The sequence below is a fragment of the Choloepus didactylus genome, chromosome 8 (genome assembly GCF_015220235.1).
Source record: "Choloepus didactylus isolate mChoDid1 chromosome 8, mChoDid1.pri, whole genome shotgun sequence".
Classification (NCBI taxonomy): domain Eukaryota; kingdom Metazoa; phylum Chordata; class Mammalia; order Pilosa; family Megalonychidae; genus Choloepus; species Choloepus didactylus.
Window position 1 is genome coordinate 30,930,811 of NC_051314.1, and position 13,662 is coordinate 30,944,472.

At 38.5% G+C, this 13,662-nt stretch overlaps 1 pseudogene; it reads left to right on the top strand.

Annotated features, from left to right (window-relative positions):
• Nucleotides 1–2,937: 2,937 nt before the first annotated feature.
• Nucleotides 2,938–5,071, top strand: LOC119543095 (annotated as a pseudogene).
• Nucleotides 5,072–13,662: the final 8,591 nt, after the last annotated feature.

The window sequence follows — 13,662 nt, forward strand, 5'->3', positions numbered from 1 at the left end:
AGAAAGCACAGGAGCTGCAGATGAGAGAAAGTGTGAAGACGGCCGTTGAAAGCAGACTCTTGCTCTGGAGAAGCTGAGAGAGGACAAATACCCTAAGTGCAACTAAGAGTGACATTTTTGAGGAACTGCAGCCGAGATAGGAACATCCTGGGAGAAAGCCATTTTGAAACCAGAAGTTGGAGCAGATGCCAGCCATGTGTCTTCCCAGCTAACAGAGGTTTTCCGGACACCATTGGCCATCCTCCAGTGAAGGTATCCAATTGCTGATATGTTACCTTGGACACTTTATGGCCTTAAGACTGTAACTGTGTAACCAAATAAAACCCTTTCATAAAAGCCAATCCATCTCTGGTGTTTTGCATTCTGGCAGCATTAGCAAACTAGAACAAACCCCTCTTTTCTATCCAATACTGAATGTCAAAGCCTACGAAAACAACTTGTTCCAGGCAATAATCTATTTAATATAATGCGATACTTTCTACCCACAGAATTCCAGTATAGCCAAAGAATTTCTGGATACTTGCTTAGATTTCGTTATATATTTAAAAATGAATTTATAAGAAGAGAAAATAATCAGTTGTCTTCTTTGAAGCCCATAGTCATTACTAATTTCACCAAGAATGTGACTCCTGATTAGATTGCTTTTACATAGCATCAGAAGAATGTTAGAAGCACCTGCTGGCAAACCACAGCACTGCTGCAATCCACTGTCATTACTGAGGAAGGAAAGAAGTATTACAAAACAAAAACAAAGGTGACACACATCCTTCCACAAAATCTACACTGATGTAGAAACTAAACATGGCATATGAAATTAAAAGACATAGCAGTTAAAAGCCCCCATTTTATTCCTCAGTCTCACAGCCTATCACAGTCTCATAAGAAGTAAAAATACCACTGTAATAATATTAATAATAATCTAACATTCATTGAGTACTACATGGCAGGTACAGAACTAAGTGCTTTTTATATATTATCTCATCCAGTATTCATGGTTAAGTAAGCCAAGCTAGAAATTTGGGCATCCTGGAATTTGTATTTAGCCTGTAGGACTACAGATTTCAAATCCTTAATGGTTATCCTACTGAAATGGAACTGTTTCAGGGTCGAGCACACAGGTAGAGCCTTAGATATGCAGATATATGATGAAATTTATTGACATTTATGAACAGAGTGAAGGCACAAATTTTAAAAAAAAAATGCTATCAATGCGTAGCCTGGATTAAGAGCATAATCCAAGTGATAATTCCTTTTAAAAATAAAACAATTTGAGATCTTCAAAGTAAAGACATCATATAATGAAAATGCCCTACAGGTCAAAATATAAGAAAAACAAGGTTTTATGTATTTTTAGGTCAGAATTATTTCCTCCTAATTTGGGAACTTCAAATTAAACATGTCAGGACAACACTGTGTAATCAGTATGTATTGAAACAAGTACCTCAGTAATCCTCTGCTGTATTTTACAGAGGCACCTGGCTAAAGATGCCATCTCTGAGACCTGAGTCACAAAGACTGTACCTGCTCAGTCTTGCAATTGCTCACCAACATTCTGGACTATAAGTCAGATGACAGCAGGATCCAAGTCTTTTTTTATCCACTGTTCTCTGCCCACACCTACCACAGTGAGGGGTACCTAGCAGGTGTTCAAATAATAATTAAAAAATGAATAAATAAATACTATTGACTTGTAAAAGCTACAATGTCTGACTCACTTATCAGATTTCCTCTACTATGCTCTCCCACTGCTTTTACAGCTGCATATCTTTACAAAAAAAAAAAAAAGTCAGGAATCCAGTTAAAGAAAGCATTTTGGGGTTCTCTAGCTATGGTATACTATATAAAGCAAATAAAAGAAGCAGCTAACAGCATCAAGTTGTATTACATTCTTTTTCTAGGGCTGCTGCCTTTTTCTAGATCCTAGGTATGTGGACTCTTTTTTTTAAGTAAAGTTAGAAATAGAAAGGCTAAGATTTGTGTCCCTCCCTCTAGGTACTCAAGCAGTATTGAAGTATCTTACAAAAATAAAAGTATTTTTTCTTAAAAAAGAAAGATAAAATCAGGACAAAAGGGAGAAAGGGTAAGAAAAATAAGATAAAACTAGAAGCAAAGTTAGTACATAAAATATATTCCATAAGATACTACACATTTTCTGCAGATAGTTTATATCATTCTCGGTTCCTTGCAATCGTCAAAAAGACAGTGCCATCAATTGCTTAATTCAGTATCCATAATATTAAAAAAAAAAAAAAAAACCAGAATATCAAGACAATAATCATTATTGGCACTTATAGCTGAGAAAAATTTCTAGAAGAACCCTGTTTGTTATCTATTGCTTAACAACCTACCCCAAAATAAAAAACAAACAAACAAACATAAAAACATGCTTGTTTATGATTCAAGGGGACAACTCATTTCTGTTCCACATGGTGCTGGTTGGGGTAGCTTGTCTGAGGCTGGAGCAGCCGAGGGCTGGCTTCTTTCTTCTCCCAGCCTAGTCTCCTCTCCTCCAGGGCCTCTCTCCAAATGGCCTCTCTCAAGATCAGGGTTTATCGGGCTTATTTAAATGGAGGCTGACTTCCAAGAGGGTGAAATGACAGCTGCAAAGTCTCAGTGCCTACCTCAGAAGTCACAAAGCCTCCTGTCTGCTGCATTGTTAGTTGAAACAAGTGACAGGACCAGCCTGGATTCAAGGGGAAAACCAATAGACTCTACTTCTTAATGGCAGAAGATCCAAAGAGCATGCGGGATGGGAAGGATTATTGTGAACATCTTTGGAAATAATTCATAACTCCTCAAAAGAAAGGAACTGTGTGAGGTAGTAATGTGATGCCCCTGACAACACTCCTGCAAGGCACCCATAAATTTCACAACATCAAAATGATATTTGTTGGGGAAATCCCAAGTGTGTCTGCAAACTGGTGGGCCACTAGGATCATGGCCACCTCTTTGGTGTCCGAGGGCTGCTTTGTGTTTAAGCCACATTTTAAGGAGAGAAAGATCTCTGTGCCAATAGAGGGCTATTTTTATAAAGGGAAAGATGTGTCTGAGGACAGTAAGCTTGGATTTGAGACTTACAAGTTGATGTGGCAACAAATGAAATCTGAAACTGAGCGACTACAAGAGGATTTAAATAAAAACTTGTTTGACGGTCTAGTTGAATTTCTGGACAAGTCTCATTCTGGATTCCAGAATAATTCAAGAGACTGGAGCAGTCAGATAAAAGTCAGAGAAGTTCCAGCTGCTGCTCTTGTTCTAGGTGTTAATGTAACAGATCATGATTTAACATTCAGAAGTTTAACAGAGGCCCTTCAGAATAATGTTACACCATATGTAGTTTCATTGCAAGCTAAAGATTGTCCAGATATAAAACATTTCTTGCAAAAGCTGGTTTCCCAGTTGATGGACTGCTGTAAAGACGTAGAATCCAAAGAAGAGGGAAGTGTTCAGTTCACCGAGAAAAAGACACTTTTTTCAATGGATTCCCTTTCTGCTTGGTATATGAATGTCACACAGAGGACAGATCCAAAAATGCCAAGCAAGAAAAGGACTTCTTCTAGCCAATGGCAGTCTCCTCCTGTTGTGCTTATCTTGAAGGATATAGAAAGCTTCACCACAAAAGTACTCCAATACTTCATAATTATCAGCAGTCAACATCTACATGAGTTCCCACTAATACTCATTTTTGGAATCGCCACCTCTCCTATTATCATCCACCGATTGCTTCCTCATGCAGTATCACTTCTGTTGTGCATAGAACTCTTCCAATCTTTGTCTTCAAGGAACACCTGACTACAGTACTTGATAAAGTACTTCTTACAACACAGTTTCCTTTTAAACTAAGTGAAAAAGTGTTACAGGTTCTGACCAACATCTTTTTATATCATGATTTCTCAATTCAGAACTTTATAAAAGGACATCAGCTTTCTCTGTTAGAGCATTTCTATTCCCAGCCCCTCAGTGTTCTATGCTGTAATCTCCCAGAGGCCAAGAGAAGAATAAGTTTTTTTTAACAGATAATCAATGTGAAAACATCAGACGTCTTCCATCTTTTAGAAGGTATGTGGAAAACCAAGCTTCAGAAAAGCAAGTTTCATTATTGACCAATGAAAAAATTTTAAAGGAAGAAACACAATCATTACTAGAAAATTTGCATGTTTACCATACAAATTACTTCCTTGTTTTGAGATGTCTTCATAAATTCACTGCTTCTCTTCCCAAGTACACGTTCAGTTGACAGATTAGAGAGCTGTACTGCACATGTTTAGAGAAGAACGTGTGGGATTCAGAGGAGTATGCGTCGGCCTTGCAGCTGCTGAGGATGTTGGCAAAGGATGAGCTGATGACCATACTTCAGAAATGTTTGAAGGTTTTTAAGTTCTCTTCTGGAAAGCAGCTTGGCAGTACAGCAAAGAGCATAGAGGAGTTCCTGGCCCAGTTTCAGTGTCTTGATGAAGCCAAAGAGGAAGAAGATGCTTCTGCGTCACAGTCAAAGGGACTTCAGAAGACCGATCGCTATCACCTTCAGAAGTCCTTGTTGGAAATGAAGGAGTTAAGAAGAACAAGTAAGAAGCAAACTAAGTTTGAAGTACTTAGAGAAAAAGTTGTGAACTTCATTGACAGCCTGGTGAGAGAACACCTTCTGCTTCCAGAGACACAGCCTCTGCATGAGGTGGGGTACTTCAGTACTGCCCACACTAAGCACTTAAATGCTGCTCCATGAATTGCCCTCCATACTGCACTCCACAATCCTTACTATTATCTCAAGAATGAAGCTTTGAAAAGTGAAGAAGGCTGCATTCCAAATATTGCCCCAGACATTTGCATTGCATAAAAACTGCCCCTAGAGTGTAGCAGACTAATCAACCTTGTGGACTGGTCAGAGGCCTTTGCAACAGTTGTGACAGCTGCTGAAAAAATGGATGCAAGTTCCACAACCTCAGAAGAAACGAATGACATTATCCATGCTTGGTTTATTAGAGCTGTTTCTGAACTAGAACTTTTAGGATTTATAAAACCTATCAAACAGAAGACTGACCATGTGGCAAGACTAACATGGGGAGGCTGCTAGAAGGCAAATGAGCGAAGCCAGAAGGATCATGCTTAGTTTAAGAGAAAAAAGAGCCCAGTCATTTCACATACCAGTATTGAATGAGTCTGTTTTGGAGTGAAATGTGTACTCTCCATGTGATATTTAACCAGAAAACACACATGTGCTAACTCCAAACAAGTGACTATCAAAACTCCTTTGGTGTACTTAGGAATCAAAAAAATAACATTCTTATGTTGTAATTCAAAGCTCTCCCACTTTCCAAAAGACATTACTAAATTATGAGTAATTTGTTCTTGAACATATGTAGTATATAAATGTAATAAATTCCTTTACCTGGGATACAAAAAAAAAATGATATTTGTTGATCAACCGAAATGAATGAGATCTGCCTGTATTGAAGCAAAACATTAGAGCAGGTGAAGGAACTGTTCTGACGATTTGAGAATCTTATCATATCAATATTTTAAAAACAAATTTTTATTAATTTATCTTTCTCCCCAAAATGGTTCTCCCTTTCAACTTTCCATTTACGTCCCTGGAAGTATCTTTCCTCCAGACTCTCAAAGCTGTGTGCCAGCCACTGTGCTGAGTTCTTACAGGCAACATCTCATTAACCTTGTCACTACAAGGTAGATACTATTTTCTATCTTCATTTTACAGAGGCGATACAGCCTTTGAGTGGATACATAACTTGTTCAAGATCAAGCAGCATGCAAGTGGCAGAGTCCATACTTGAAGCAAATTCTTTCTGACAGCATTTTTCATCGTCTCTAGCAGGGTTCTTAACCTCTTCAAAGTTACAGACCCATTTGAGTTCTGATGATAGCCATGGACCGTTCCCCCAGAAAAATCCAAATATATATAGTCACAAAAATTTTCATACACAATTTTAGAGAGATGATATTGAATTCTGTTCATGGGCCCCCAGTGTCACAATTGGAAGGTATACTGTGAAAATTTTATCAATAATAATTAAAATTCCCAGGGTTTTGAAAATTTGCTTTTAAAAAATTAGAGGTTTTCTTAATGAATAAGGAAATACTTATTGCATGTAGTAAATAAATACTGGTGATTATATTTTGGGTAATACTATGTTCTAGGTGTTGAACATTAAGTATATTCTTATGTAATCCTCAACATCTCTAAAGTTTAAAGGGAATTTGCTTGTGTCACTGAAGTATAAAAAACATCTTTAAAAGTATAAAGACCACTTAAATTGTCCACAGTTTTACCCATCATGATAATGTTTCGAAGTATTTCCTACCAATGTCTACATTTTACATAATAGGGAATGTTAGTTTATTTGTGAAACTAGTGAAGGGCAAGCTAGCATGGAAATTCTATGAGACTGATGATAAACTGGATTCTGATTTATCACAAAGAGGGGAATTCCCTACCTAGTGACAGCTGTCATGGTCCTCAGAGGACAAATCGAGTAAATGTACAACCTGTGGTGGCCCTGTTGTCCTGGTGGGGATATATCCTGGATGGTGCAATAACCTCCACAGAGACCACCTAGTGGGTGTTCTGTTGGGTTACTTGTCACGATATGGGTACTGTGTTTGTATTTCAAATTTGTCATATTTAGGACATGGTAAGGGCCGTATATTTGAATTATGTTGAGAGTTCACTGACAAAGATATTTCTTTGTCTCTCCTGAAAAGGTCCTCTCTAATGACATTATCTTAATCCCATCTCATGTTTGTCAATAATAGTGCAGTTCAGACTGTCTCCTATTTTTCTTAAATTCCTTTTTAACCACTGGCAAAGCTAATGTGTTAATGAAACATTTACTGTGTTCCAGAGAGGGGTTTCATGTATTTTATAGTATTATGTGTAGGAAACTACAGTCTGGGTTTGCCTGAATAAAAAACTACATTATTCATTAAAAAAAAAAAAAAAAAAATTAGAGTGTTTCAGTTTGCTAAAGCTGCTGGAATGCAATATACCAGAAATGGGTTGGCTTTTAGAATGGGAATTTATTAGCTTATAATATATATTATATATATATTATATTAGCTTATAATTTATTAGCTTAATGAATAAGGAAATACTTATTGCATGTAGTAAATAAATACTGGTGATTATATTTTGGGTAATACTATGTTATAAGGCCAAGAAAATGTCCCAGTTAAGGCCTCAACAGGATGATACCTTCTCTGAAGAAAGGCTCCAGGTGTCTGGGGTTCCTCTGTCACATGGGAAGGCACAGGGCAGAGTCTGCAGGACCTCTCCTGGGGTTAGGTTGTGTGATGGCTCCTTGTGATTACATTCCCATTAAAAACACATAAGTGATGTGTGTATCTCAGTGCATCCATCTTGAGGCATATATTGAATTATACCATTGCTAGTGAGGTTAACTTTAAACACTTGATTTAATGTGGTGTCTGTCAAGTTTTCTCACTGTAAAGTTATTTTTCCCTTTGTAATTAATATATGATTTGAAGAAATATGTTCATGACTATGTAAATATCCTCTTCCTCAAAAATCTTGCACTCACTCTTTTCTCAACCACTGAGGATTCCTGCCTGAATCAATAATTATCATCACGGTTGTAAAATGGTGATCTTAGAAATTCTTGTTCCTTTTACATTTTTGTAGTTGGCCATGCTACTTTAAGAATGAGCTTTCTTTTCTTATTTATTTAATATCAGTATAGTCTCTAGATTTTAAGCTATAATCCATTACTGTTATCTGATATTCAAAGCATCACAGTGGGAGCCACTTCAAGCTGACCCGTGTCTTTTTAACATGCCCCATCACTTTATTTTTCAGATTTTTTTTCTTGAACTTTTTTTATGTTGAAATAATTTCAAACTTACAGGACACTTGCAAAAATAATACAAAACCCATACAGAGAACTCCAACACTCTCTGCTCCTCCACAGATGCCCAGATCCACTAATTTTAACATTTTGCCACATTTGCTGTATTATATCGTCTTATCACCTTTTGAGCAACAACCTTACTTCCCTTTACAATATATTCCATGCTCATTTGTATTTTCATGCCCTAGCCCTGGGATCATTCATTTCTCCAAGGAACCTGGTTCCTTCTACAGGGTAATGGTATTTAGAAACCAAAACCTGGGCCACTCTTTAATGCTTTCTTAAAGAAGAAAGGTTCACACATTACTGAACCTATTCATTTTGGGAAAATGAACAGCAGAATCGAATTAGGTCCCATTTGCTTAAGCTGAGAAAGCATTTACCTCTGCTACATTATCTATGAGACGGAAAGTTCTACAAGAGTTGTTTTGCTCACCAGTGGATTCCCAGAACCTAGAGTACCTGACATGTCTATAGAAAGTGTCCCATAAATATTTGTTGAATGATTTACATGCTGCCAAGCCTTCCTTACAGAAATCTATTCGCCATATAGTTCTATTCTAAGTTCAAGGGTCACTACCAAGCAGTTAAATTCTTTGCATTCATTTGTTATTGCCTCTTGTCATGCTACAGATTTGTAGCTTATCTATCCTACAATTTATATTTGGTGTTTTATATTATGTCAGAAACCTCAGTTTACAAAAATTATTTTTCAGTGTCTCTTCTTCAAGACTGCCCTGTTTTCGAGATTTTCTAAATGACCAGGAAGTAATTTCAGTACACTTTGTTACTTTTACCGGGACTGTGGCAGTACTGACATTTTATAAAGTCTGAGGTGTTTATTCAAAACAAAGAGTGACTAGTTTATGTTTATTTTTCTTGATAAATTCAGATTATAGTCATTCTCTCAGGAGAAAGGAAATCATGTGTTAATTTACCAGAATATTTAATATGGGAAATTGGTTGAATAGGCATCGAACACCTGAAAAGTCACAAAGAGAACACTGAGGTCATGAACAGTAACTCCAGAAAGCAGCTACTGCTCCTAGGACTGAGGAACAAAGGGCAGAAAATGGGGTAGTTGGAATTTAGCAGCTGGGAGGTGCCCTGTGGAACCGGAACCAGACCTCTCAGAAGGTACTGCCTGGCTGGTGCTGGTGTCTCAGGGGATACAAGGAGGCTGATCCTGGAAATGCCAGAAGCCAGGAACCACCTGCTGCTGCCAGAGTGAAGGGACTTTGCTCGGTGACGCTGAGAGGCACAGTTGCCAAGTCAGATCTCCCGCCACCTGCTGTCCAGTCTCCCTCTAGCACCCCCTATTGGCGGAACCTCACATAGTCTTTTGCCTTGTCTAAGGAGAACAACATAAAGAGGGTATAGAAGGATGGGTTTGGAGCTAAGAAACAATAATTTAATAACCAGCACAGCAATTACACCTGTTTTAAAAGAGTCTGTTATGTTGATACATTTAGACTTTGGAGTAATATGCTATAGACAAAATACATATATAAACTAAGTTTACATACATATATAAACTATGTTCTTTTGTTAAAGTCCTCTTGCTTCAAGATTTAAATGATTAATTTAAAATTAAAATATAGGGCTATGTCTTTCTGTGAAGGAAATGTATAAAGAATGTGAATAACTTAGATTCTAAATTTGATATAAATTTAAATTCTGACCTCTAATTCAAGAAACAAATCATAAAGTTAGTGAATGTAGTTTGGTCTTTTCTTGAAAGGAACCAAAAAGCTTGGACATCTGCTTTTGAAACCACCGAAAGAGTAGAAGATGAAAATTAGGAAGGGGCACAGGAGAAGCTGTTACAATATAAGTCAATGGACAGCTCAAAGGAGGGACAGGGAGTAATCAGGGACAGAACCAGAAAAAAAAAAATCCAAAACCTCGAGAAATACAACTAACTACAGCTGCTCTATTTAGGATTAAAGAGCTTTCTATGCATACATACTTCCATTTGCACACATAAAGGGGGAAAGGAGAGAGAAAGAGGGAGGGGGAGAACGAGAGAGAGAGAGAGAGAGAGAGAGAGAGAGAGAGAGGGAGCGAGCCTTGCTATAAAGACATTATACTGCCAACTTCTATAGAGGGTGGGGTCAGAGGTGGGAGGGAGACTTTTAGCTGTATATTTAAACTTTTCAACCACATGAATGTATTGCCATTTTAAATCTTTAAGTTAAAAAATAAAATGAAAGAAAAAAGAAAAATGTGGATATTCCAGTCTTTAATATGTACAAGTTACTACTGTAAGTGGCTTCTGGTCTCATGAGAGAATTATCAATAGAAAATAAATGATCCTAAACTGGTTTATAAATCTTGCTAATTAGCTATATTACAATGGAAAATATAAGCTAAAATTAAGACTACTTATTTCCTACTTATTGATTCTCTAATAGTGTACTCTTCTGCTCATTTTAATGTAATTATCCTTAATATGAAAATCATGATTAAAGTGTAATTGTATTTTTAATCAAGGACATCATGAGAACAAATGTGACCACAACTTGACATTTTAAGTGTTACTTCCAAATGACAGATTTTACTTGGTAAAGCTCTGTTATTCTAGAAATATAATTACAAACTACCATGAGTTCCACAGCGACATCTGGTGTATTCTTGTTGCAAAATCATTTAGACTTAATTTCTGGGATAGTACCTTGTTCATATGAATAGGCAGCAATTTTAAAGTCCCAAAGTAAACAACCTAACCAAATTTGCTTATTAATCTGTATTATGATTTTTAGAGCACATTTCAATGTATGGTAACATTTCTTGGGGTTCCCACTGTACATGGATTGAAATTTTCTACAGCAGTTGACACTGCAGTCAAATAATAGTTATATTTGGTTGTTTTAAAAATTTAGTGTATATACTTGGAAGAACTGAAGGCAGGGACATGATTAGACATCTGCATACTGATGTGTATGGTGGCATTATTCATGATTGCCATTGGAAGGAGGAGCCGAAGGGTCCATCAAATGATGAGTAAAGGAGGCGGGGCAAGATGGCGGACTGGTGAGCTGTATGTTTTAGTTACTCCTCCAGGAAAGTAGGTAGAAAGCCAGGAACTGCGTGGACTGGACACCACAGAGCAATCTGATTTTGGGCATACTTCATACAACACTCATGAAAATGTAGAACTGCTGAGATCAGCGAAATCTGTAAGTTTTTGCAGCCAGGGGACCCGCGCCCCTCCCTGCCAGGCTCAGTCCCGTGGGAGGAGGGGCTGTCAGCTCCGGGAAGGAGAAGGGAGAACTGCAGTGGCAGCCCTTATCGGAAACTCATTCTACTGATCCAAACTCCAACCATAGATAGACTGAGACCAGACACCAGAGAATCTGAGAGCAGCCAGCCCAGCAGAGAGGAGACAGGCATAGAAAAAAAACAGCACGAAAAACTCCAAAATAAAAGCGGAGGATTTTTGGAGTTCTGGTGAACATAGAAAGGGGAAGGGCAGAGCTCAGGCCCTGAGGCGCATATGCAAATCCCGAAGAAAAGCTTATCTCTCTGCCCTGTGGACCTTTCCTTAATGGCCCTAGATGCTTTGTCTCTTAGCATTTCAATAACCCATTAGATCTCTGAGGAGGGCCCTTTTTTTTTTTAATCCTTTTTTCTTTTTCTAAAACAATTACTCTAAGAAGCCCAATACAGAAAGCTTCAAAGACTTGCAATTTGGGCAGGTCAAGTCAAGAGCAGAACTAAGAGAGCTCTGAGACAAAAGGCAATAATCCAGTGGCTGAGAAAATTCACTAAACACCACAACTTCCCAAGAAAAGGGGGGTGTCCGCTCACAGCCATCATCCTGGTGGACAGGAAACACTCCTGCCCATCGCCAGCCCCATAGCCCAGAGCTGCCCCAGACAACCCAGTGTGATGGAAGTGCTTCAAATAACAGGCACACACCACAAAACTGGGCATGGACATTAGCCTTCCCTGCAACCTCAGCTGATTGTCCCAGAGTTGGGAAGGTGGAGCAGTGTGAATTAACAAAGCCCCATTCAGCCATCATTTCAGCAGACTGGGAGCCTCCCTACACAGCCCAGCAGCCCAGAACTGCCCTGGGGGGACGGCACTCACCTGTGACATAGCACAGTCATCCCTCAACAGAGGACCCGGGGTGCACAGCCTGGAAGAGGGGCCCACTTGCAAGTCTCAGGAGCCATACGCCAATACCAAGGACTTGTGGGTCAGTGGCAGAGACAAACTGTGGCAGGACTGAACTGAAGGATTAGACTATTGCAGCAGCTTTAAAACTCTAGGATCATCAGGGAGATTTGATTGTTAGGGCCACCCCCCCTCCCTGACTGCCCAGAAACACGCCCCATACACAGGGCAGGCAACACCAACTACACACACAAGTTTGGTACACCAATTGGACCCCACAAGACTCACTCCCCCACTCACCAAAAAGGCTAAGCAGGGGAGAACTGGCTTGTGGAGAACAGGTGGCTTGTGGACGCCACCTGCTGGTTAGTTAGAGAAAGTGTACTCCACGAAGCTGTAGATCTGATAAATTAGAGATAAGGACTTCAATTGGTCTACAAATCCTAAAAGAACCCTATCAAGTTCAGCAAATGCCACGAGGCCAAAAACAACAGAAAATTATAAAGCATATGAAAAAACCAGACGATATGGATAACCCAAGCCCAAGCACCCAAATCAAAAGATCAGAAGAGACACAGCACCTAGAGCAGCTACTCAAAGAACTAAAGATGAACAATGAGACCATAGTACGGGAGACAAAGGAAATCAAGAAGACCCTAGAAGAGCATAAACAAGACATTGCAAGACTAAATAAAAAAATGGATGATCTTATGGAAATTAAAGAAACTGTTGACCAAATTAAAAAGACTCTGGACACTCATAGTACAAGACTAGAGGAAGTTGAACAACGAATCAGTGACCTCGAAGATGACAGAATGGAAAATGAAAGCATAAAAGAAAGAATGGGGAAAAAAATTGAAAAACTCGAAATGGACCTCAGGGATATGATAGATAATATGAAACGTCCAAATATAAGACTCATTGGTGTCCCAGAAGGGGAAGAAAAGGGTAAAGGTCTAGGAAGAGTATTCAAAGAAATTGTTGGGGAAAACTTCCCAAATCTTCTAAGCAACATAAATACACAAATCATAAATGCTCAGCGAACTCCAAATAGAATAAATCCAAATAAACCCACTCCGAGACATATACTGATCACACTGTCAAACACAGAAGAGAAGGAGCAAGTTCTAAAAGCAGCAAGAGAAAAGCAATTCACCACATACAAAGGAAACAGCATAAGACTAAGTAGTGACTACTCAGCAGCCACCATGGAGGCAAGAAGGCAGTGGCACGATATATTTAAAATTCTGAGTGAGAAAAATTTCCAGCCAAGAATACTTTATCCAGCAAAGCTCTCCTTCAAATTTGAGGGAGAGCTTACATTTTTCACAGACAAACAAATGCTGAGGGAATTTGCTAACAAGAGACCTGCCCTACTGGAGATACTAAAGGGAGCCCTACAGACAGAGAAACAAAGAAAGGACAGAGAGACTTGGAGAAAGGTTTAGTACTAAAGAGATTTGGTATGGGTACAATAAAGGATAGTAATAGAGAGAGGAGAAAAATATGACAAACATAAACCAAAGGATAAGATGGCTGATTCAAGAAATGCCTTCACGGTTATAACGTTGAATGTAAATGGATTAAACTCCCCAATTAAAAGATATAGATTTGCAGAATGGATCAAAAAAATGAACCATCAATATGTTGCATACAAGAG